Genomic DNA, 24143 nt, shown 5'->3' with positions numbered 1-24143 from the left:
AAGACATGGATTTTGGCGTTATTAATAACGACCTGCTACGATGTCGAATACGTAGGCTTTTTGTCATTATTTATTCCTGTGTTACTTGAAACACTGAAAGAAAGTTGGAAGCACCAGAGGTGTAATATTAACTTGGCATGAATTTCCACTTAGAGTGAAATTCCAAAATTTTCTTTATTATCACTAGGATAATTCCAGAAAATATTTAATCCGCTAGGGATTTTATAATAAAAACTTGCTATTCTTGTTGAAAAGAGATTAACAAGTTCATTGGGGGATTTGACTGTTAGAGGTGTGATGTTAACCTAACAGTATTTTATGGGCTTATCGCTCTATTGAAGAGAGTCGATAAGTTGGTTTGATCATCAGAGGTGTGATGTTAACTTAACTAAAATTTATGGACCTATCGCTCTATTAAGGAGAGTCGATAAGTTGATTTTGTCAGAGGTATGATGTTAACATGACAGGAATGTGTTGTGATCGGAGCAACTTTGTGGACTTATCATCCTATTAAAGAGGATTGATAAGTGGGTTGTCAGATGTATGATGTTAACGTGACAAAAGTGTGTTGCGATCGGAGCAACTTTGTAGACGTATTATCCTATTGAAGAGAATTGATAAGTGGGTTGTCAGAGGTATAATGTTAACGTGACAGGAATGTGTTGTGATCGGAGCAACTTTGTAGACTTATCGTCCTATTGAAGAGGATTGATAAGTGGGTTGTCAGAGGTATAATGTTAACGTGACAGGAATGTGTTGTGATCGGAGAAACTTTGTGAACTTATCATCTTATTGAAGAGGATTGATAAGTGGGTTGTCAGAGGTATAATGTTAACGTGACAGGAATGTGTACTTGTGACTTGCACAAGATTTTGGGAATTAGCGTCTCGCTGGGGAAACTTGCTAGGTGAGTTTATCATCAGAAGTGATGAATTTTGATGCTTGTGATTTGAATAAGATTTTTAAAGACTTAGTGTCTTGTTGGGGAAGATTGCGATTTGCGTAATTTTGAGGACCTATCATCCTATTGGTAAGGATTGATAAGTTGATTGTCAGAGGTGTATGTTGTTAACATGACAAATTGGGAGTAATGCGAGTTGAATGCATAAAGTGTAATGTTAACTCGACGATGTGAAAGATTCGTTACTCTTAATCTAGTGGATTCCAAGTAATCAACCCCCAGTCTTGATTAAGACTTAGCATGGGAATAAAAAGAGGTAGATAAGGCACATCGCCTAGTGAGGCACTATCCATGAAGTCGGAATAGAGTCACATCACCAGGTAGGCCATTCTCTGATGAGTTTAACTATCAGAGGTAACTGTTAACGTGATAGTTATGGACTTGCCATCCTATTGAAGTGGATTAGCAGATTGATGGACTATCAGAGGTAACTGTTAACGTGATAGTGGACTTGCCATCCTATTGAAGTGGATTAGCAGATTGATGGACTATCAGAGGTAACTGTTAACGTGATAGATTTATGGACCTGTCATCCTATTGAAGAGGATTGGCAGATTGATAGACTATCAGAGGTAATTGTTAACGTGATAGATTTATGGACCTGTTATCCTATTGAGGAGGATTGACAGATTGATAGACTATTAGAGATAACTGTTAACGTGATAGATTTATGGACTTGTCATCCTATTGAGAAGAGGATTGACAAGTTGAGGGACTATCAGATGTAGATGTTAACATAATAGTTTTGTGGATCTGTCCTTCTATTGAAGTGGATTGGCAGATTGATGGACTATCAGAGGTAACTGTTAACGTGATAGTTTTGTGGACCTACCATCCTATTAAAGCGGATTAGCAGATTGATATACTATCAGAGGTGATCATTAATGTGATAGTTTTGGTAGACTTCGTGGTTGACAGAGGTATTCTATTAAACATGACAACTCAGAAAATTTATTATTCATAATCTAATGAACTACCAATAAACCAACCCCCAGTCTTGAACAAGTGCAGAGGGGAAAAGGTGGACATGACACATCGCCTAGTGAGCCACTGTCTAACGAGTTTGACTATCAGAGGTAACTGTTAACGTGATAGTTGTTGGACCTGTCATCCTACTGGAAAGGATTGGCTTCAGCGGCCGTAGTATCTTCCGGTTCTGACTGGGGCTTCAATAGTCGTGGTATCTTCTTCTGACTGAGAAGAGTGAGCTTGGTCCGATTGCTCAGGAGAAGATTGGGCTTGGTCCGATCGCTCAGGTTGATCCTACCTAATTTGTTCTTCAGCTTTGATCCTGACAATAATCTTTTGAGCATGTTCGCCTTGAGAAATTAGTTGTCTCCAGGAACGGCATTCTGCAACTCCTATTCGGACTAGGAGGTCGGTTTGCAAATTGTGTCGATAGGTCTCCACTAGGGTAGACTGTGTCATACCTGTCGGACATCGCAGAGCCATGTTTCGAAACCTTTTGACGAAGACTTTGACGAACTCCTTCTTCTTCTGCTTAGTGGCGAAAAGGGTATGGATGGAGACTTTTGTATCCTCTTCAAAGAATCTTGATAGGAATAGTCTCTCTAGATCTGTCCACTTTTGGATACATCCGGCAGGTAGTTTCCTGAACCATTCAAAGGCAACTCCCTTAAGGGTGCCAATGAACAATCGAGCCAGTATGGCATCATTTGATATTACATTCCCAGTCTGTGACTTGAAATGATAAATATGTTGGTTCGGTGATCCCGTGCCGTCAAAAGTTTGTAACGTCGGGACATTAAATTTTGGAGAATAAGGGGTTGCATCCCATTCGGCAGGATAGGGTCTGACAACTCCCTCATCTTGGAGCTCGCTTCTGTTGGCCATGGTATTGAGGCGGGCTTCCAATTCTTCCATTTTGGCAGACTGGAGATTATACTCGTTCTCAGTCTCTCTTTCTTCATCAGAGGAAGATTCTAGGTTGTGGGTTTCTTGGTCAGAAGCCGTGTCATCAACCACCTTTCCCTTCCTTTTGCTTGTGTGAGGTCGGGATGAAGACGTTTTTCCTCTCCGGGAAGATTCTTGCCTGGGTGGCGAATAGTGTGAGGTCGGGATGAAGACGTTTTTCCTCTCCGGGAAGATTCTTGCCTGGGTGGCGAATATGTCTTCGGAGATTTGGCCTTGTTTGCGACGATTTGAGCCAATAGGGCCATGAGTTCATTGATGGCCTCTTGCTGAGATTTGATCATGGCCTCCTGCTCATCAAGTCTCTTCGTGAGATCTTTATGGTTTCCCGTCATATAAGCGGGGCTCTCATGTTCAACAAAAGAGCTTGATGATTGGGACTCCGCAATGGCTGAGTGTTCATCATCGGAATTGGTTCCTCTGGCTAACCTCCGATAGTTAACGGGGGGGATGACTCCTGTTCGCGTCCGAGTGTGTCGGTAAACTCCTTTAAACTCGTTAGCGATTTCTCTGACGGTCGGCGAACGACTTGTCTCAGAGTCATCGGAACTAGGACCTGAGGCTTTCCCTCTGCCGATCATATTGATAGTGACCTCAGGATATTCGGTCTCTGGAGACTTCTTCCTATGCGAACGTCGTCGTTGGTTAGACAAAGCAACGTCCGTTAATTGGTCGAACACTAATGGTTTGGCCGCATATGAGCAGCATTAATATCCCGAGAGGACCATAGGAATCAGTCGTTTACATTGGAATGAACGAATGACTTGCTACATCGGTCTTTCTCTCGATATGAACTCTCTCAAATCTATTGTAAAGATTCGAGGAGAATTACTCACTGATCGTGAGGTTTGAACTGGAACCCCCAGTCCATGATTGGACAGAACTGGCTCTTGGTGAATATGGATCTGGTTGAGATGCCTTGAATCCATAAACTTCATATATCCGCCCCTCAATCTAGTCGCGCTACGCAGAGTATTCGGGGGTCCGGGGGGGATGGAATACCCCCGGCGGGGTTTGGGACAGCGCCCCAAAGCTCTACGATATATACCAGGTTCTGTATTGGATTTGGAACTTGGGACACGAGGGTCGCGTTTAGCACTTGAGACGCGAAGGTCGCGTTTGGCACTTGAAACGCGAAGGTCGCGTTTGGCACTTGAAACGTGAAGGTCGCGTTTGGCACTTGAAACGCGAGGTTCGCATTTTGGTTTGGCAACATGAGGGTCGCGTTCTTCATTGTCGACGCGAGGGTCGTGTTTTGACTGGGAAACACGAAGTTGAAGTTCGCGTTCAACGAAGGCTTGAGGTCCGCGTTTTGGCTGTAAAACGCGCCATTGAGGGCCGCGTTCAGTTTGGTTCTCGCAAAGCTCATGTTTGGGCTCATAAATACGAGGCTTGCGTTCTAAAGTAGAAACGCAGAGCTCAGGGTCGCGTTTAAGCTCATGAACGTGAAGTTCGCGTTGGTTGGAGGATCGGTTTTCTCAGAGTTGTGCTCGTCGCTGAGACCTTCTTCTTCGACGAGCAGCGCTCTTCTTGGCCTGTTTTAAGGCTTTTGCAGGGGCATCATCGACGTTGATTGGATCTATCTCCGTCGTAGGCCTTTTACCACCCATGACACATCGTGTTGATGCGGGTGTGGAGTTTTCAACTCGTTGAACGAGTTTGGCAAAGGCAGAGTCCAGTCCTTCAGAGGAGGGGTTGTTTGATGAATTTTGGCCAAAGGAGAGGACTTTCTTCGGTACTCCAGTAATAGTTGGAGATTTAGTCACCTTGGAGACTTTGTGGATCTTGCGCATAGCCTTAGGGCTAAGGGATCCGGAGGAGAGAGCCTCCTCGAACTTGGCTTGATCGAACTCGATGATCAGAGTTTCAACGGTCATTCCAATGAGCATGACGTCAGATTGCGCCACCACTTCTTCGTCAGAGAAGCTCTTCCCCAGCGGAGTCGCCATCTTTTGTTTGTGGAAAAAATTCAATGTAAAAGAAAGAAAGAAAAATTGACTTGTATTCTCTTAAAATCGATTACAATTCAGATTCCAATTACAAAAGAGAGGAGAATGAATTTGATTCTCCCCTTTGTTTAAAACTGGGTTCTTCTTAGTAGCGATGGAGTGCCTCCTTCGATTGCTTGCGTCGAATTTGCTCTCCGTTGACGATCCGACCGTCTTATCTCGTGGGAACGATGAACTTCTGTGGAAAGTTTGATGGGTAACTCTTAACGAGTTTAAGAACTTTGAATGAGTTAGAACTCTGTGAAGAGAGTTGTTAGAACCAAAAATTCGGTTAATGACCAAGAAGATCTTCTGTTGTTGAAGAATCTTCTTAGATTTGATCTTTTGAATTTGATTCAAATCTTCTATCTCCAAGGAATTCGCCTCTCCTGCCTCTCTATGCGGTTGAGATCCTGGAGAATCCTCTCTGCTACCGTCTCTCCGTTCCAAAAAGCCAGCCTAAACTCCATTGAGTTTATCCATATTTATAGGGAATTAAGGGGTGTAACCGTCCCTTTAATTCTCTCCATAATGGGATTGAGAGGGGTGTATCCCCCCTTAATCCGCTCCTAAGTGGGGCGAAAATCCCTCAAACCGTGGAGGGAAAACGGTTCCTGCAACCGTTCAGCTCGTGTTTGAACGATTCAAACGCTCATGTTGGCGTTCAGGACCCTAACTCCGTATTTTAGACTGGAGACACGGAGTTGGGTACCCGCTGGGCATTGAAAAACACGGATCCGATCCCAGCGTTTTAATGTTGTAACGCGGGTCCGACTCCAGCGTTTTGATGTTATAACGTGGGTTCAACCCTCGCGTTTTGATGTTGTAATGCGGGTCCGACTCCAGCGTTTTGATGTTGTAACGTGGGTTCGACCCTCGCGTTTTACTGTTGACACACAGGGAGGACCTCCGCGTTTTGGTGTTGATACACGGGGAGGACCTCCGCATTTTGATCTTAGAGCGTGGTGATGAGTTCCGCGTCTTGCTTTGGAGAGATTATCAACAAGTAATCTCTTTTGTCATAGCGTTGCAAAGATCATTGTCTTGTAATCTTCGTCTTGGCTCGTTGAGAATATGAGAGTCGTCAGATTGTAACTCCCGATGTTGATTGTGAATGCTGTTGAACTAGAGCTCTCATCGGTTGTCATGAAAGTCTCCAAATTGTAGCCTTCTGGAAGTCGTCAGATTGTAACTTCCATCATTAGTGTTTGATGGGGGATAAGCTATCTATTGTGATTTTTAGACAGCCTACACTAACATGAAATCATTGTAGAACCTTCTTCAAATAAGCCACCTGTGTTAAACAAATTCTTCCCTTCTTCTTGTCTTTGCTGATCTCCATCCCGAAAATGCGCTTCGTCTCACCCAAATCTTTCATCTCAAACTCCTTCGAAAGCTGTGCCTTCAACTCATCTATAGCATATCTGTAAATAGAGGCAACCAACATGTCATCGATATAAAGTAATAAATAGATGTACGCACCTCCTTTAAACTTGTAAAAATATACACAAGGATCAAACTGGCTCCGAGTGTACGAATGACCAATCATAAAACCATCAAATCGCCTATACCACTGTCGAGGAGACTACTTCAAACCGTATACTGATTTCTTCAATCTGTAAATCAATTTTTCCTTCCCTGTAGCTCGGAATCCCAATGACTGAGTTATATATATTTCTTTATCAAGATCACCATAAAGAAATATCATCTTCACATCTAACTGATCTAACTCCAAATCATACTGTGCCAGCAAAGCTAGCAAAATCTGAATCGAATAGTACTTCACCACCGGAGAGAATACCTCATTATAATCTATTCCTTCCTCCTGTGCATAGCCCTTCGTAACCAACCTAGCTTTGAATCTCAATGGAGTGCCCTCAATGTCTTCCTTCTTCGTGTATACCCACTTGTAACCAATCGCCTTCCGTCCCTTTGGAAGCTCAACAAGCTCCCATGTATCGTTCTTATGAAGAGACTCAATCTCCTCCTACATAGCTACCTACTACGAATCAGCCTCCGAACTCTACTCGGCCTCTCTGAATGTAGTAGTCACCATCTCATCGATACTCTCTACTAAAAGTACATACACAACTGTGTCGGCATACCGTGTTGGCATTCGTATGTCTCTCATCTGTCTCCGAACCGTAATAGAATCCTGAACCTAAGTCGTCGGTCCCTGATCTTGCACATCAGTACCCGTATCCTCCGTGTCACCGTCGTGCTCGCCTGGCGTCACCTTAGTCGGCACTTTAATAGATACTGTACCATATGGATAATGTGGAGCTGCATTAATCTCCACCATCTGCGATATCTCCTCCGTCGGGTCGCTCTCCACCTGATGAGAGCTGGGAAACTTTAAGATAGAAGCCTCATCAAACGTGACGTCTCTACTCAACATAATCTTCCTATTAACTGGATCCCAAAGCTTGTATCCATTGACACCACCCTTGAATCCTATAAATATGGTCTTCCTAAGTTGAGGTTCCAATTTATCTGTTCTCACATGATAAAATACAGGGCACCCGAATACTTTGAGTTGGTCATAATCATATGCTGGCTCTCCCGACCACTTCTCCATAGGGGTTTTCTCCTCAATCACAGATGAAGGCAGCCTATTAATGAGGTGGCTCGCATATGTAAGTACCTCAGCCCAAAAAATCTTCTCCAAATCACTCTGCGACAATAAACATCGGACCTTCTCCAGTAAAGACCGATTTAGTCTCTCTGCCACCTCATTCTGCTATGGTGTATGACTAACCTTGAAGTGCCTCTCTATGCTCTCATTTCGACATAGCTGCAGAAAGGGGTCTGATGCGTACTTACCACCGTTGTCGGATCGCAACGTCTTGATCTTTCTCCTAGTCTGCAGTTCTAATCTCTTCTTCCACTCCACAAACAAATCTAGGACTATTGACCTTCTTGTTTTGATGATGATTTACAAATAATTTACTTCTAATATTGTTTATCTAGTGTTTGTGTTTTTATATCAATTGTAGACAAACAACATGTTGGATGATGGATGGAATTACGCTTTAACTATCATATCCAATGGAGGTTGGCGGAATAGTGGAGTGAAGCTATGCAATTCAAGTTAAAGATTTAAGTTCAAGCTTCATCCGCAAGTATACTAAGATAGAGCTTATTGAAGATCAAGATTGCTTGGGTAACATTAGTTTAAATTTTATATTATGTGTGTTAGTACTTTAAGCTCAATATTATACACACACATTATATTGGTTTCCATGTAATATTATGTGTGTTAGTACTTTAAGCTCAATATTATACACACACATTATATTGGTTTCCATGTATATATAATTTCATATATACATATATTTTAAGCTCAATATTATACACACACATTATATTGGTTTCCATGTATATATAATTTCATATATACATATATGTTTGGTTTCCATGTATATATATAGTTATATATATACATATTGTTGGCCTTCTTGTTTTGATGATGTTTAACAAACAATTTATAACTAATGTTGTTTATCTAGTGTTTGTGTTTTTGTATTTATTCTAGGTAAACAACGAGTTGGAGGATGGATGGAATGGAGCTTCAACGATCATATCCAAAGGAAGTTGGCGGAATGTCGGGTTGAAGCCTTACAATTCAAAGTTAAAGATCAAGTTAAAGCTTTATCCGCATGTATACCAAGTTGAGCTACAATGAAGATCAAGATCAAGCTTGGGTATATTTAGTATAGGTTTATATTATGTGTGTTTAATACTCTAAGCTCAATATCATATACACACAAAATACTGGATTTTCTCACAAAATGAGCTATTTTGAGAAAACTTTGTGATATTGTTTTATTGACCATGTTTAATTTATATTCATGTGTTATAATGTTTAAGAAGACATTTCATAAAGTTTCAATATGCGTTTAAACTCTTTTTGTCAAAAACATGTTCTTAACAAATTCATATTCATGCATGTTTTTACAAAATAATGAGTTTTCACAATTGAGAAATGAAAATTGAAAATTTATTTTTGTAACATGTTTATTTTCATGTTTATAAACATTTTGCAAAGTTTCATCAAGTTTGGAATTGATTTGTTATGTTTAATGGAATTTACAAAATCATATTTTTCATTCGTGCATGTTCGTGCATGTTTTACAAAACAGATGAGTTTTCATAAATGGGAAGTGATATTCAAGAAATTCTTTCTTTTACATGTTTATCTACATGTTTAGAATCTTTCCACAAAATTTTACTATTTTTGGAGTTAATTTATTATACCCAATTGATTTTACAAAATCGTGTATGTCAGCAGATTTTTAGAAACTGTATTTCTGTGTTCAAACATTTATTTCTCTCAACTGGAAATTTTTTTTCAGAAATTCTTTCTCTAACATGTTCTTATACATGTCTAGAACTTTCCCTCAAAATTTCATAATTTTTGGATTTGATTTACTATTTTTAATTAATTTTACAGAGCTGGATATATAGTACTACAGTACCAGCGGTCGACCGTGCTACAGTACGGTCGACCGACGAACTCTCTAGAAAACTCCTCCATTTCTGACCTTGTTCGCGGTCGACCGCGATTTTCCTCGATCGATCGCCGTAGTTCCAACGGCTATTTTTAGAGCCATTGCAGAGTGGGTTTTTTTTGTCTTTTTCTTGGCTTTCTCCTACCTTTGGGGTTTCATATAAACACCCCCTTACCTCAGTTTTTACAGATATACAAGAGAATGTTTTAAAGAGTTTTAAAAAGAGTTTAAGCTTGTTTAAGGGTTTGGTTTAAAGCTGTTTTGGTTTTCACAAGTGAAGGAGATTATCTTCTTGTTTGGGCTTCAATCTCCATCTCTCCATCTTGTCATCTATTGAGAAGTTTTCTAAACTCTACTCTAGCTTTTATTTATAATTATTTGTTAATTATCATTTCCATTAAAGCTAGTTTTATATTGAGTTTAGATTTGATTTTATCTCATTATCACACACACCCACTTGAGCTTATTGTATTTGCATACATAGTATATTAGGGTTGTGAGAGATTGTAACATTGAGTTGTGCTTAATTGAGTTCTCATCTATTGTAGAGAACAAATTTATATTTGTTACATAATGTGTTGTTGTGAAGTTTTCGGTGAACTAGAAAACCGAATGTGAGGAGTGAACGTTGATCGGTGAACGTTGAAAACCGACATTGTGAGTGATTATATACGTTGATCGGTGAGCATTAAAAACCGACACTGTGAGGTGTAAACGTTATTCGGGTGAGCGTAGAAAACCCGGTTGTGATAGTGGATTTCTCCCCGGGAGAGGGGAGCGAAGACGTAGGACGGAAGGTCCGAACTCCGTGATTATTTGAGTGTGTTTGAGTTTGTCATTGGCACATTTGCTTTTGTATTTATCTTATATCGTCAATTGTGCATTGCTCATTTTATTTCATCCACTATCTTGTTTATGTTTATTTCACCCTTGTGTTAGTTTATATATCCTTGTATATATTTTTATCATATAGGATATTTATCCCATTGTTCATGTTGCTCATCCTAGCTCATATATATTATTATATTTTATACTTTCTAGGATAATTTGTTATTTAGTTTTAATTGGTATATAATCAGATTAGATTAGCATAAGACCCTAATCACCCCCCTCTAGGGTCTAACAATTGGTATCAGAGCTTGGTGCTCCTTGATTTAAGGTCTAATCGCCTTGAGTTAAAGATCCAAGTTATCTTATTTGTGCTAATCTTATTTTGATTACATTTGTATCTTGCTTGCATATTTTTATAAATTATGGATATGAATGATGCATCTTGTTTAGGGTATGATTCTAGTATTGCTCCTAAATTTAATATTTTCCCTTATGCTCAATGGTGCTTTAGATTCAAAATATTTGTTCAATCTAAAAATATCAATTTATGAAAAATCATTGATTGTGCTTATATTGTGCCCACGTTGGAGAAATCCAAGTGGAGCAAACATGATAAAAAGATGTTTATTATGAACAAGCTTATGTTAGAATTTTTATTAAATACATTTGATTCATTTATGTCTAACAAGCTTGATTCTTTTGATAGCGCTTATACATTATGGAAATTCATAGAAGCGCATCAAGGAGACTTGGAGGCGATCCGACAAGCTTTGGAGGATCCCACTTCAAGTTCTAAAGAAGCTTCATGCACACGAGCACTAGGCGATGGCCCTAGTGAGGTTTGCGAGTTCGAATCTATTAATGATTTACCTAATGATGAACTTGCTTGTGCTAGTGATAAATTATTGCATGCCTACAAGAAATTGCAAAATGATTTCATTGATTTACAAAGCAAGCATGTAAATTTAAAATCCGATCATGAGTCTTTATCTTCTAAGTTTGATACTATTTCTAATAAAAGCATGATCCTCAAAGAAAACAATAAAAAATTAATATTGGATCATGATTCTTTGCTTTCAAACTTTGCTAAGTTAACTCATGAAAGAGATAATGTCATGCTAGAAGTAGTAGCTATTAGAAATGATTTTGATAACCATACATGCTCTACTTCTATTATCAATGATGTTGTGCATAATGATGATTTGAATCTTGTTAAGGAACGCATATCATGCTTAGATTCAACTTTAAAAACATGCATTGATAACCATAAGAAACTTATGGACAAGTGTGCTAAATCTAGTGCTACAAAATCACCTACACACTATGCACACTTGTATAGCAAAGTTTACAAGTGCTCCTTTTGTGGTCGTAAAGGCCATTTAGCTAAATTTTGCTATGATGCACAAAAACATAAGAATATTAATCCTTCTTGTGCATCTCATAAGGCTTCTTCTTCATCACATGTACACACACATGCACCCATTGTTCATCATAAGCATTCTAATGTGTATCATTGTGATTTTTGTGGTAGAGTTGGTCACTTAGCTAAGTTTTGTTTTGATTTGCGAAAAGTTTCTAAATCGCAAAATATTTCAAGTAGACCAACATTGTTTCAAAATATTTCTCATTTGCAAAATAATCTTAAAATACCATCTTTATTTGCAAATGTTCCATGTGTACCTTTTAATGGTCAACATAAGCAAATGCTTCCTTTTCATTGTACATATTACAATCGGAAGGGTCATTTGAGTGATTATTGCTATGATCGATCTCGTGCACCACATATGTCCAAGAGGGTTCATAACCCTAGGACTTTGAGCTTTAATGATAGGGGTCATGTCCCTAAACAAACCGGTACCAAGAATACTTGGGTGCCAAAATAATTTTTAAGCCAAGAATTTTAGTACTTTTAATTTTCTTTTTCTTGTTTTTGAAAAATGTATTTTAAACTTTTATGAAATAAATTCCGTTTATTGGTCAAACTCTTTTGTTTTCATTATTATTGGTTTTGTTTTGATGAGAGGTTTGTACTTACATAACCCTCCGGATTTATTGAGTGTTTATTCCCAAATCTTGTTTACCGAGTGCTAAAATATTTATATGGATTGATACTAGCTCAAGAGCTAGATATAGTTATCTCTCTTGATTTTTTGAATCAATGATGATTTGATTTTACGTTTTTGGATTTAAACTTTGATTTATGATTTCTTTTGGTTGATTTATTTTCATTTGAAAACTTTTTTGCATGATTCTCATGTTCCTCTTCTTTTGATTTCATAAATCTATCCATTTATATGGTTCTTATATTTTCTTGTGTTAATGAGACACTTCTTTCATATTAACATATTTATATGTGTTCTCATTATCTTTTTGTATGTGAGTTATATTTAGCATGTTTTTAATCTATGCTTTCTCACATATGTATGCCTTAGCTTTCATTTCATACATTCATGAGGTATTTTGATAGGGGGAGCAATCCCTATATCTTTCTATGTGTTATACTCACCCATGCATATTGTTAGGGGGAGCTTTCGCTCTCTTAATTCTTTTGTCCCCTTTTTGATGTTATCAAAGGGGGAGAAATATTGTGAGTATATTCTTTCTTGTTTATATGCATGTGAATTATAAATTATATATTCATTTCCTTCATGCATATATATTTTTTTGTAAATTATTTGTCATCATCAAAAAGGGGGAGATTGTTGGCCTTCTTGTTTTGATGATATTTAACAAAAAATTTATAACTAATGTTATTTGTCTAGTGTTTGTGTTTTTATATTTATTCTAGGCAAACAACGAGTTGGAGGATGGATGGAATGGAGCTTCAACGATCATATCCAAAGGAGGTTGGCGGAATGTCGGGTTGAAGCCTTGTAATTCAAAATTAAAGATCAAGTTGAAGCTTCATCCGTATGTGTACCAAGTTGAGATACAATGAAGATCAAGATCAATCTTGGGTATATTTAGTATATGTTTATATTATGTGTGTTTAATATTCTAAGCTCAATATCATATACACACACAATATTGGATTTTCTCACAAAATGAGCTATTTTAAGAAAACTTTGTGATATTGTTTTATTGACCATGTTTACTTTATATTCATGTGTTATAATGTTTATGAAGACATTTCATAAAGTTTCAATATGCGTTTAAACTCTTTTGTCAAAAACATGTTCTTAACAAATTCATATTCATGCATGTTTTTACAAAATAATGAGTTTTCACAATTGAGAAATGAAAATTAAAAATTTATTTTTGTAACATGTTTGTTTTCATGTTTATAAACATTTTGTAAAGTTTCATCAAGTTTGGAATTGATTTGTTATGTTTAATGGAATTTACAAAATCATGTTTTTGTTCGTGCACATGTTCGTGCATGTTTTACAAAATAGATGAGTTTTCATAAATGAGAAGTGATATTCAAGAAATTATTTCTTTTACATGTTTATCTACATGTTTAAAAACTTTTCTCAAAATTTTACTATTTTTGGAGTTGATTTACTGTGCCCAATTGATTTTACAAAATCGTGTATGTCAGCAGATTATCAGAAACTGTATTTCTGTGTTCAAACATTTATTTCTCTCAACTGGGAATTTTTTTTTCATAAATTATTTCTCTAACATATTCTTATACATGTGTATAACCTTCCCTCAAAATTTCATAATTTTTGGATTTGATTTACTATTTTTAATTGATTTTACAGAACTGAATATATAGTGCTACAGTACCAGCGGTCAACCGTGCTACAGTCCGGTCGACCGACGGACTCTCAGGAAAACTCCTCCGTTTCTGACCTTGTTCGCGGTCAACCGCGATTTTCCTCGGTCGACCTCCGTAGTTCCAACGGCTATTTTTAGAGCCGTTGCAGAGTGGTTTTTTTTATCTTTTTCTTGGCTTTCTCTTACCTTTGGGGTTTCATATAAATACCCCCTTACCTCAGTTTTTACAGATATACAAGAGAATGTTTTAAAGAGTTTTAAAAAGAGTTTAAGCTTACCCCCTTACCTCAGTTTTTACAGATATACAAGAGAATGTTTTAAAGAGTTTTAAAAAGAGTTTAAGCTTGTTTAAGGGTTTGGTTTAAAGCAGATATACAAGAGAATGTTTTAAAGAGTTTTAAAAAGAGTTTAAGCTTGTTTAAGGGTTTGGTTTAAAGTTGTTTTGGTTTTCACAAGTGGAGGAAATTATCTTCTTGTTTGGGCTTCAATATCCATCTCTCCATCTTGTCATCTATTGAGAAGTTTTCTAAACTCTACTCTAGCTTTTATTTATAATTATTTGTTAATTATCATTTCTGTTAAAGCTAGTTTTATATTGAGTTTAGATTTGATTTTATCTCATTGTTACACACACCCACTTGAGCTTATTGTATTTGCATACATAGTATATTAGGGTTGTGAGAGATTGCAACATTGAGTTGTGCTTAATTGAGTTCTCATCTATTGTAGAGAACAAATTTATATTTGTTACATAGTGTGTTGTTGTGAAGTTTTCGGTGAACTAGAAAACTGAATGTGAGGAGTGAACGTTGATTGGTGAACGTTGAAAACCGACATTGTGAGTGATTGTATACGTTGATCGGTGAGCATTGAAAACCGATACTGTGAGGTGTAAACGTTATTCGGGTGAGCGTAGAAAACCCAGTTGTGATAGTGGATTTCTCCCCGAGAGAGGGGAGCGGAGACGTTGGACGGAAGGTCCGAACTCCGTGATCATTTGAGTGTGTTTGAGTTTGTCATTGGCGCATTTTCTTTTGTATTTATCTTATATCGCCAATTGTGCATTGCTCATTTTATTTCATCCACTATCTTGTTTATGTGTTTACCCTTGTGTTAGTTTACATATCCTTGCATATATTATATTGTATATCTCTTTGGTAGGATATATCATCTTGTGCTAGTTTATATATCCTTGCATATATTTATCATATAGGATATATATAAGACCCTAATCACCCCCCCCCCCCCCCTCTAGGGTCTAACACATACATAGTCTTGAGTTTTCATGTTTATAAATATGAGATTACATATTTCATTATTTATTATTGTGTTTTGGTTTAGCTATATAGATATGAAACAAATTTATATTCATATATATAATCATATGTTTCATACTCTATTATGTTTAAATTTATATTGCATAGAATATACAATTTTGTGAAAATATTGTTTTATTGGTTTTTGGACTTAACAATTATCATATACATCTTTTACTAAGTCTATACAATCATTTTGTAATGTTTCAAAATATGGTTAAGCTAAAATGTCAAAACTCATATGTTTATATTTTCATGTTTTGGACTATTTTACAAAATAATGATATTTTTTATTTGGGATGTTCTTTTTGAAAACTAGTTTTTGTATCATGTTTATTATCATGTCTACAATCATTTCCAAAAGTTTTATATTTTTCTGAATTTATTTGATATTTTTAAACCCAGTTTAAAGTTGAGTTTTTCTATGCACTTCAGGTCTGTGCATGTTCAGTCGACTCATTAGTCGACTCATGAGTCAACTCATAAGTTGACTCACGAAGTACAACGCAATTATGATTTTTCTTCTGCTGAGTCGACTCATATAAGCTAACTCATTAGTCGACTCACGAGTCGACTCATAAGTCGAAGAGCCGTTACACAGTAACGACTAGTTTTCTGATTTGTTTGTTTATGGGTTTTTGGTCTTTTCCTTGGGGTTTTTGCTAAAGTTTTGAGTGGGTATAAATACCACATTGCCTTCAGCTCTCCCAGTATCCAAGAGAATGCTTTAAGAAAGTTTAACAAGGGCTTATAAGTTTGTTTAAGGGTTTCTAAGTGTGTTTAAGAGTTTGGTTTGTGAAGACAATTTCACAAGGGCTTGAGGAGATAATCTTTGGTGTTTGAGCTTCAAATCATCTCTCTCTCACTCTCGTCATTTATTGGAGAAGTTTTCTAAACTCAATCTAGCTTTACATTTTATTATTTGATTATCATTTTATTAAGCTAGTGTTTATATTGAGTTTAGTTTGATTTATTAAATCTCTTTGTTACACACACCTGCTTGAGCTTATTGTATTTGCATTCATAATATATTTGGGGTTGTGAAAGATAGCAACATTGAGTTGTGCCTAATTGAGTTCTCACATTGTTTAGAGAACAATCATCTATTGTGTGTCTAATTATGAAGTTTACTTTGTAATACACTTGTACACCGAGAGGAGTGTGTGGTGAGGACGGAGTCGATACCGAGAGGAGTGGGGTCGGTGGCCTAGTGAGAGGTGATAATTCCGAGCACTTGAGGGAGTCGATACGTGAGGACCAACACTTGAGGTTGTAGCTTGTGTATGTACTTTGTGAGGATTTGTGAGAGTTGTCGGTTGACTTGATAACCGAGTGTGTAGAGTTTTCGGTTAGCTAGAAAATCGAGTGTGTAGAGAAGTTCAGGCTTCCAAACCGAGTTGTGTAGTGGATTCTCCCTGGGAGTGGGGAGCGGAGACGTAGGAAGAAAGGTCCAAACTCCGTGATCATTTCCTTGTGTTTGGGTTTGGCATTGGCGCATTTATTCTTGCATATTGTTATATCGCCATTGTTGCATGATCATATTGTTTACCCTTGTTTATATTGTATATCCTTGCACATATCTTGTAGCATATCATACTTGCTAGGATATATTTGTTAATTAGTTTTTATTGGTATTTAAATCGAATTAGATTAGCATAAAACCCTATTACCCCCCCCCCCCCTCCTCTTAGGTTCTTTCCAGTGGCATTAGGGTCTAACAAGGACTTCACTCCTATTCGTCATGGTGTACACCCAACATCGCCTAGAATAGTCATCAACAAACGTGACGAACCAATGTCGACCACCAAATGATGCAGTCTTGATGGGGACCCCAAACATTTGTGTGCACGTAGTCCAGGATGCCCCTCGTCCTATGAATGGTTATCCCAAACTTCATCTTTATCTTCTTTCCAAGAACACAATGCTCACAGAATTCCACTTTACCACTCTTGGCTCCCTTCAATAGCCCCTGCTTGCACAACGTCTGCAGTGACTTCTCGCCTGTGTGCCCTAACCTGTAATGCCAAAGCTTGCTCATGTCCGCCTCTAAAATAGCTAAAGCTACCTGGCCAATCTCGGTGCTCCCCTTCAGATAATACAAGTTTCGACTGCGGACTCTCTTCATCACCACCAAAGATCCCTTAGTAACTTTTGCTACATTGTCTTCAAAGGTCACCTTGAATCATTTTGCCTCCAAAGCTCCAACTGAGATAAGACTCTTCTTCAGCTGAGGAATAAATCACACCTCCTTTAATTCACAATCTACTCCATCGTGTATCCAGATCCGCATGGTACCTATCCCACAAATGCCACAGGATTAATCATTTCCCATGACTACAACTCTTCCATTGAGCTTCTCAAAAGATATAAACTAATCTCGTCTAGGGGTCACATTATAGGTAGCGGCGGAATCAAGTATCCAATCTGATGCATCCAAGTGGTTCACCTCTGGAGTAATCAGTAGAGAAAAGCTCGAATCATCAGAATCATCGTCTTTCGCAACGTTCACCTCATTGGCCTTCTGGCCCTTTTTCTTGCTATTCTCCTTCTCTTTGATCTTTGGACAATCTCTTTTTCAATGTCTCTACTCTTTGCCGAATACACATTGATTCTTTCCTAGCTGGTGACGACCTGTTAACTTTGACCTTCCTCTATTACTATCTTTCGGATATGGGCTTCTATCACTCGTCGACAAGGTATCGCCTGAAGTACTAGCACGAGAAGTCTACTTGTCCTTCCTCCTCAAATCATAGTTTGTCAAAGCGTTAGTAACTTCACTATAGTTGATAGAAGATCTCTCGTTCAACAAAGTGAGTACAAAGGTGTCATACTCCTCGTCCGGTAAGGATCCCAATAAGATAATAGCTTTGTACTCATCCGAAATCTTCTCATCAACATTCGCCAAGTCCGATAACAACTTCGTATAGTTGTTCACATGAGCCGCTAGCGAGGTGCCTCAGGACATCTAAAATCTGAATAACTTATGCAGCAAGTGCAATCGGTTCTCAATACTTTTCGTAAGGTACTTATTGTTGAGAATTTCTCACATCTTCATTACAGACGTCACCTCAATCACATTATACTTCAATTCTTGTTCTAAACAGGACCTGATCACCCCACAAGCGTTCCTATTCATCTTTTCTCATATCGCCTCTTCATATTTTGGTGGTCATGGTCTCCTCCAAGTTCTGAGCATTAAGTGCATCATGTACGTCGCTCATCCACAAATCAAAGTTAATTTTACCATCATATTTCACCACACTAATTTTGATGTTCTGAAAACCAACTTGAACTATACTCGCCATCGACTTGCTGCTTTCACCTTCTTCTCCCATTGTAAACTAACTCCAAGTTGTAGAGAAAGAACCAAACTTTGATAGAAATTAAGAATTACCCAACTAAACTCTAGATCAGATTCCAAATAGATCTCCTGTTCATATGAGGAAAGCAAAATCTCCAACGACAACTCCTAATGCTATCTCCACCGAAGCCTAGAACTCCAAGAACCAAGCTTCAAATAAGAATCTTCCTCAATCTAATTCCAAAACCCTAGATCTGAAATCTGGGCTCTGATACCACTTGTTGCGCGCAGCGAAAATTTTGATAGCACTTCGGCAGCACAACAAGAGAGTCAGGTCGCAATAGGAATTCCTGTTTCACATAGGAAACAAGAACCTTAAACAAAATATCTTAACCAAGTGAGATATCACCTCTTCCTCTTATCAGTTCTAGAACTGACCTATCGAGAGAACCTAAATAAGCTATTACAAATCACACAAATAGCGAGACAACCAATTTTATGTGGTTCGGCAAATAGCCTACGTCCACGGGGAGAGGATGGGAAGATTCCACTAAATCAAGGAGAGTACAAAGGGTTACAATCTCACAAAACTCACAAACTAACCCTCAACCAAAGCTCTCAACTTGCTCACAATATCTCACTCTCACAATGCTCAAAAGTCTCTCTAATCTCTGATTACAACTCTCCTCTCTTTTGATGATTGGTTCTAATCTCCATATATATAGAAAAACTAAAACCAAAACAGACTAGGAATCCTAAAACCAAAAACAAAACAAATTAGAAATCCTAATAACCTCATGTTACCAAAATAGATTAGGAATCCTAATAACCTCATGTTACCAAAATAGATTAGGAATACTGTTATCCAACACTTGGTATATATTAAGATTCCAAAATTTATTGTCCTATATTAAGTAATCAGTTTTCTATTCAATTTTCCTAGTCGACTCTTTTCTATTCAATTTTCCTAGTCGACTCTCTGAGATCAATAATTAATCAAAAGCCTTTAACTTTTTATCATTATATCTCCTTGACATTGAATTCATTCAAAAAATGATTATTTACTTCTTGCCATTAGTATTGTTATTCACTTTGGTTTATAGAATAATTAGTTTTTACTTTCTTCTAATTTAAATTGATTTTTATTAGCCTTCTCAATCATTTATTTAAGTTATTGATACATAATTGACAATATTTTCGTAGTTTAGATGAATGCAAATTCTAGTTGCATTCATATCAATATGATGGTCATCAGAAAAAATTCCTATTAAATCTTTCATTATTTGTCAAACACTAAAAGTTAACAATTTATCTTAAATATTTAATCTAAACAAATTTACATTATTTTTAAAACTTCATAATAGATTAACTAAGTTGATCCTTCTCATTAACCCTTATCTCTTAACCCTTTATCAAACGGACCCTTTATCAAACGGCACCTTCGGTCTCATTTGGTGAATGGTTAAGTGAGAGGTTAATGAAGAATTAACCCCTTCTTAGTTTGCCAAGTATAAAAAATTTATACATTATGTAAACTGAGTTAACTGCTCATAATTTATCAACACAAAATAGTATAAGGGTTTACAAATATCTCTAGAGGGGTTAAAATCAGGTAAACCCTCCAAACAAAGGGTTTACAAATCCACCTATTTAGAATGATTAAGAGATAACCCTTCTATTTATAAAAAAGATGGTCATAAGTATTTTTATTCCCAAACACAAAAATGACCACAAAGATTAAAATAAGCTAATCTAACAGAATTAAAAATTATAACGCTTCGAATTAACAAATGGACTAATTATGCTAATCATTCTCGGCCTTAACCCTTTGCCAACGGACGAAAGGGTCCATCATCAATTAAACCTCCCTTTATTAATAACAAACTAAAGTATTACAACCCGCAAATTGTTATAATAAATCCTAAAATCATTCTCTCTAAAAAAAATTAAAAATTAAGATCTTAAGAAACGACTAAAATCTTATGTCATGTAAAATAATAGGTTCAAACATCAAAAGTTTGTCATAAAGACATGCTCCCAGCTCAAACGTCTAATCTTTTTTTCTAATTATTGTCATTTACAATAATTGTAGTTAAAAAACAAAATTTCTCACACAAAATTTTAGTTTCAATTGCTTAATTTACTTTCAGAAAGGGTAAATTTCACAAAACCCGCTAAAACTTTGGGGGTGTTTCCCAAAAAATCCCTATGAACTTTGATCCAAATTCAACAACAGAAGGAGAAAATCAACCCAAATATGAACTTTACTGTTCATGCGTGCAAAAAATCTCAAAAAACACAGATTAAGATCAAAAATCCCAAATTTTAATCTTAGAACCCTAAGAACTAATCACAGTGGCTCCGATACCACTTGTCGAACTTTTAACCGTGATTAATTCAAAGAGAAGAATCACAAGAACGCGAAAGCATACCTGAATCCAATTGGATTTGCACGGATCTTAATCTTGGGTTTGAGATCTTCTAATCTAGAGGGTCTCTCTTAAGTTTCTCTCTTAGATAGGGGTGAAGAGCATGAGAACTCAACCCTTAGATTAGGTACCATAACCCCTATATATAGACTTGCAGTTTTCTAATTTAGTCCCTCATTAAATTAAAATTACAATCTGGTATCTGTACAATTAGCCCATAACATATTTAAATACCTATTGACCCAATTACCTGATTGACAATATACGCTGATATAACATATATGCTCACAAATAGATTTAATTAGATTTAAATCTAACAATCGCCCTACCTTGTGTTGTGTGCGAGTCAATTCATGTTTCTTATAATATTCGAGGTGTTCTAATAAGATATTTATTGCACGAAACAATACTACATAGAGAGCCACCCCGACAAGGTAGGCCACATACACTAACTGAGTGGACGCTGGACACCCATCATTTTATATCAAACAACACAAATAGCGGACACTCCATTTTGTAGGGCTTCCAAGTGTCCTTCTAGAAGAAAAATATAAGCATATACTTCTCTTTTTGTCAAAGGATGAATTAATACCAGCATTCATTCACTAGCATTAATTAGAGCTCACTAATCATGAGACCCCTAAAACCCCTAGGCGTGGAAAAGAACTAGCTAGCAAGGCGAACATATGTACATATGTGCGTGTTGCCTAAGTTAAGACCTCCTCCATCCTTCGCCAAACCCCACATTTCCTGCAAAAAGTTAAGGCCGGTGTGATCTCTTATAATGTCCTCTGATAATGACCGCGTTGACGCCAGAGCCCCCGCGTTCTTGGGAAAATGACCAGCTGAGCATCATGAACACAAAACACCAGGATCCTCAGATTAATCTACAGCAGGGCAGAATTCAGTTCTTAATCATAAAAGAAATGTTAGAGGCACACCATGAGGCACACCTCCGGTCACACTCCCCCCACCTGCTACAGTGCAGGGGGGCCCACAGGAGATTTTTTTAAAAATCTCCTGTGGGGCCCCCTGCACTGTAGCAGGTGGGGGAGTGTGACCGGAGGTGTGCCTCATGTGTGCCTCTAACACCGCTCTAATCATAATCGTTTATTGATATATATATAAATAGACTAGACCATTGTGAGTGACCTTTTATGGAAGTACTATACTTTAGAGTTCGTCGAGACGAGTACAATACCTAGCCCTACAAAATAATACTAATGATCACATGTGGACAAATAATGAGTAACATGGTGAATTTCCTGTTATAAAGTGAGGTACTTCCTTCTCGATCGTACGCGTATCTTTTTAACTGGTACTGCTCTCAAAACCTAGCTCTAACCGTCCGCTATGCCCACACAAAAACATTTTATTAAAAAAAATACATTATTCTTGAAAATGTTAGAAGCACAACCATACGATTGTTATCGATCATTTAATTTTATATAGTTCAGGGTCTTAAATTTAATGTTTGTTAGGGGAATTCTCACGGTTCAGAGGAATGGTAAATTACACTAGAACCCAAATAAATTTTTTTTGTAGTAAGCGCCAATAACTTTGAAATATACTCTAAACCGTTTCGAATAATTTTTCACGTTTTGTAGATAACCACCATAAATTAGGAAAAAATAAACATAAAAAGGCACTTTGAATGACAATTCCGACCAAAAAAAAAGGGTTCAGGTCCTTCTGGACACCAATCTAGGCATATGAACAATAGGATGATGAATGACAAGATCTAGACGACGAATTTTTGTTTTTAGGTTTCAAAATATAGAAAATATCATAAAGTGGTTTTAAAAAAAACCAATTTAAGAGGTATTCCGTTTTCTTTAACTTCCTCCTTGGGTCATCAAGCGCATCGATCGCATCAGGCGCAACTTCTTATGGGGCAAGTCCCCAGACAATTCCAAAGGCAATAACCCTGTCAATTGGAGAACTGTTTGTTCCCCCAAAGCCAGCGGAGGTCTGGGTGTGATTAACCTTCATCTTTTCAACCGTGCCCTCCTCTCCAAATGGCTATGGCGCTATCATGATACCTCCAGCTATGTAGGGAGGGTACTCCAATCTATCTACTCCTTCCACCATCACAGCCCATCCCCCTCTAATCTCTGTTCTCACTTCTGGAAAGACGTCCACTCATGCTCTGACATCTTCTCCCCCTTCATCTCATGGTCGATTGGTAATGGCTTAGCTGCATACTTTTGGGAAGACAAGTGGACAGGAGCCAACTCTCTCGCTAGCCTCTTTCCCCAGGCATATGATTTAGCTTTCTCCAAGTTCGTCCCCGTTGCATCTCAAGGGAGATTTCATGAGGGATCATGGGTCTGGCATCCAATCATCAGGCGTCCCAGGAATGTCGTTGCTAGGACCCAAGTGCAAGCTCTTCTAGACCATCTATCCTCTCTCAACCTTGCTCCTTCACCCTCCGCAGTCTGCCCTGACAGCCCATCTTGGTCGCTATCAGCCTCAAAATCCTTCTCAGTTAATTCCCTTCGCCGCTTCCTAGCAGATGGAGGTATGAGATCCAAACACCTTCCATCCATATGGAACAACTTCCTGCCAAGTAAAGTTCGGATTTTCTTCTGGCTCCTAAGCTCTCTTAGATTGAAGACTAAGGATAGACTAGCCTCTCAAGGGTGGCTAGCTGACTCCAGTTGCAGCTACTGTCCAGAACAAGAATCTCACGACCACCTGTTCTCCTCTTGCATCCGGACTCAAGTTATCTGGTCACCCTTCCTCCTTAAGTTAGGCATGGCCTCCCTCCCTGCTAGCACATCCAAGTGTCTAGATCTCTGTTCAGACCCAACTGTCCACGCCTCCACCCGCCTCTTATGGAGTGTATGCTTTCCTACCATCAGCTGGGTCCTGTGGCACGATCGTAACAATTTGATCTTCCGCAACAGCTCATCTTCGCCCCATAGCATTATTAAGAAGTCTGTTAACTTCATTCTTCTCTGGGCAGGGGCCTCCAACTCCAAGAAATCGCTCGAGATCAAGAAGCTCATTCAAGACGTAGGGCTCTCAGATATCCTTGAATCAAGCGAGGACAGCAACTCGTCGCCTTGAACCGTTTCCCCCCAAGCTGGCTCCTGCTCTTATCGCTGTGGGTTATTTTGGTGCAGCAGTTAACATCCTAGTTTTTTTT

The sequence above is a fragment of the Asparagus officinalis genome, chromosome 2 (genome assembly GCF_001876935.1).
Source record: "Asparagus officinalis chromosome 2, Aspof.V1, whole genome shotgun sequence".
Lineage (NCBI taxonomy): Eukaryota > Viridiplantae > Streptophyta > Magnoliopsida > Asparagales > Asparagaceae > Asparagus > Asparagus officinalis.
The sequence above is the reverse complement of the archived record's forward strand: the minus strand, read 5'-3'. Positions refer to the sequence as shown.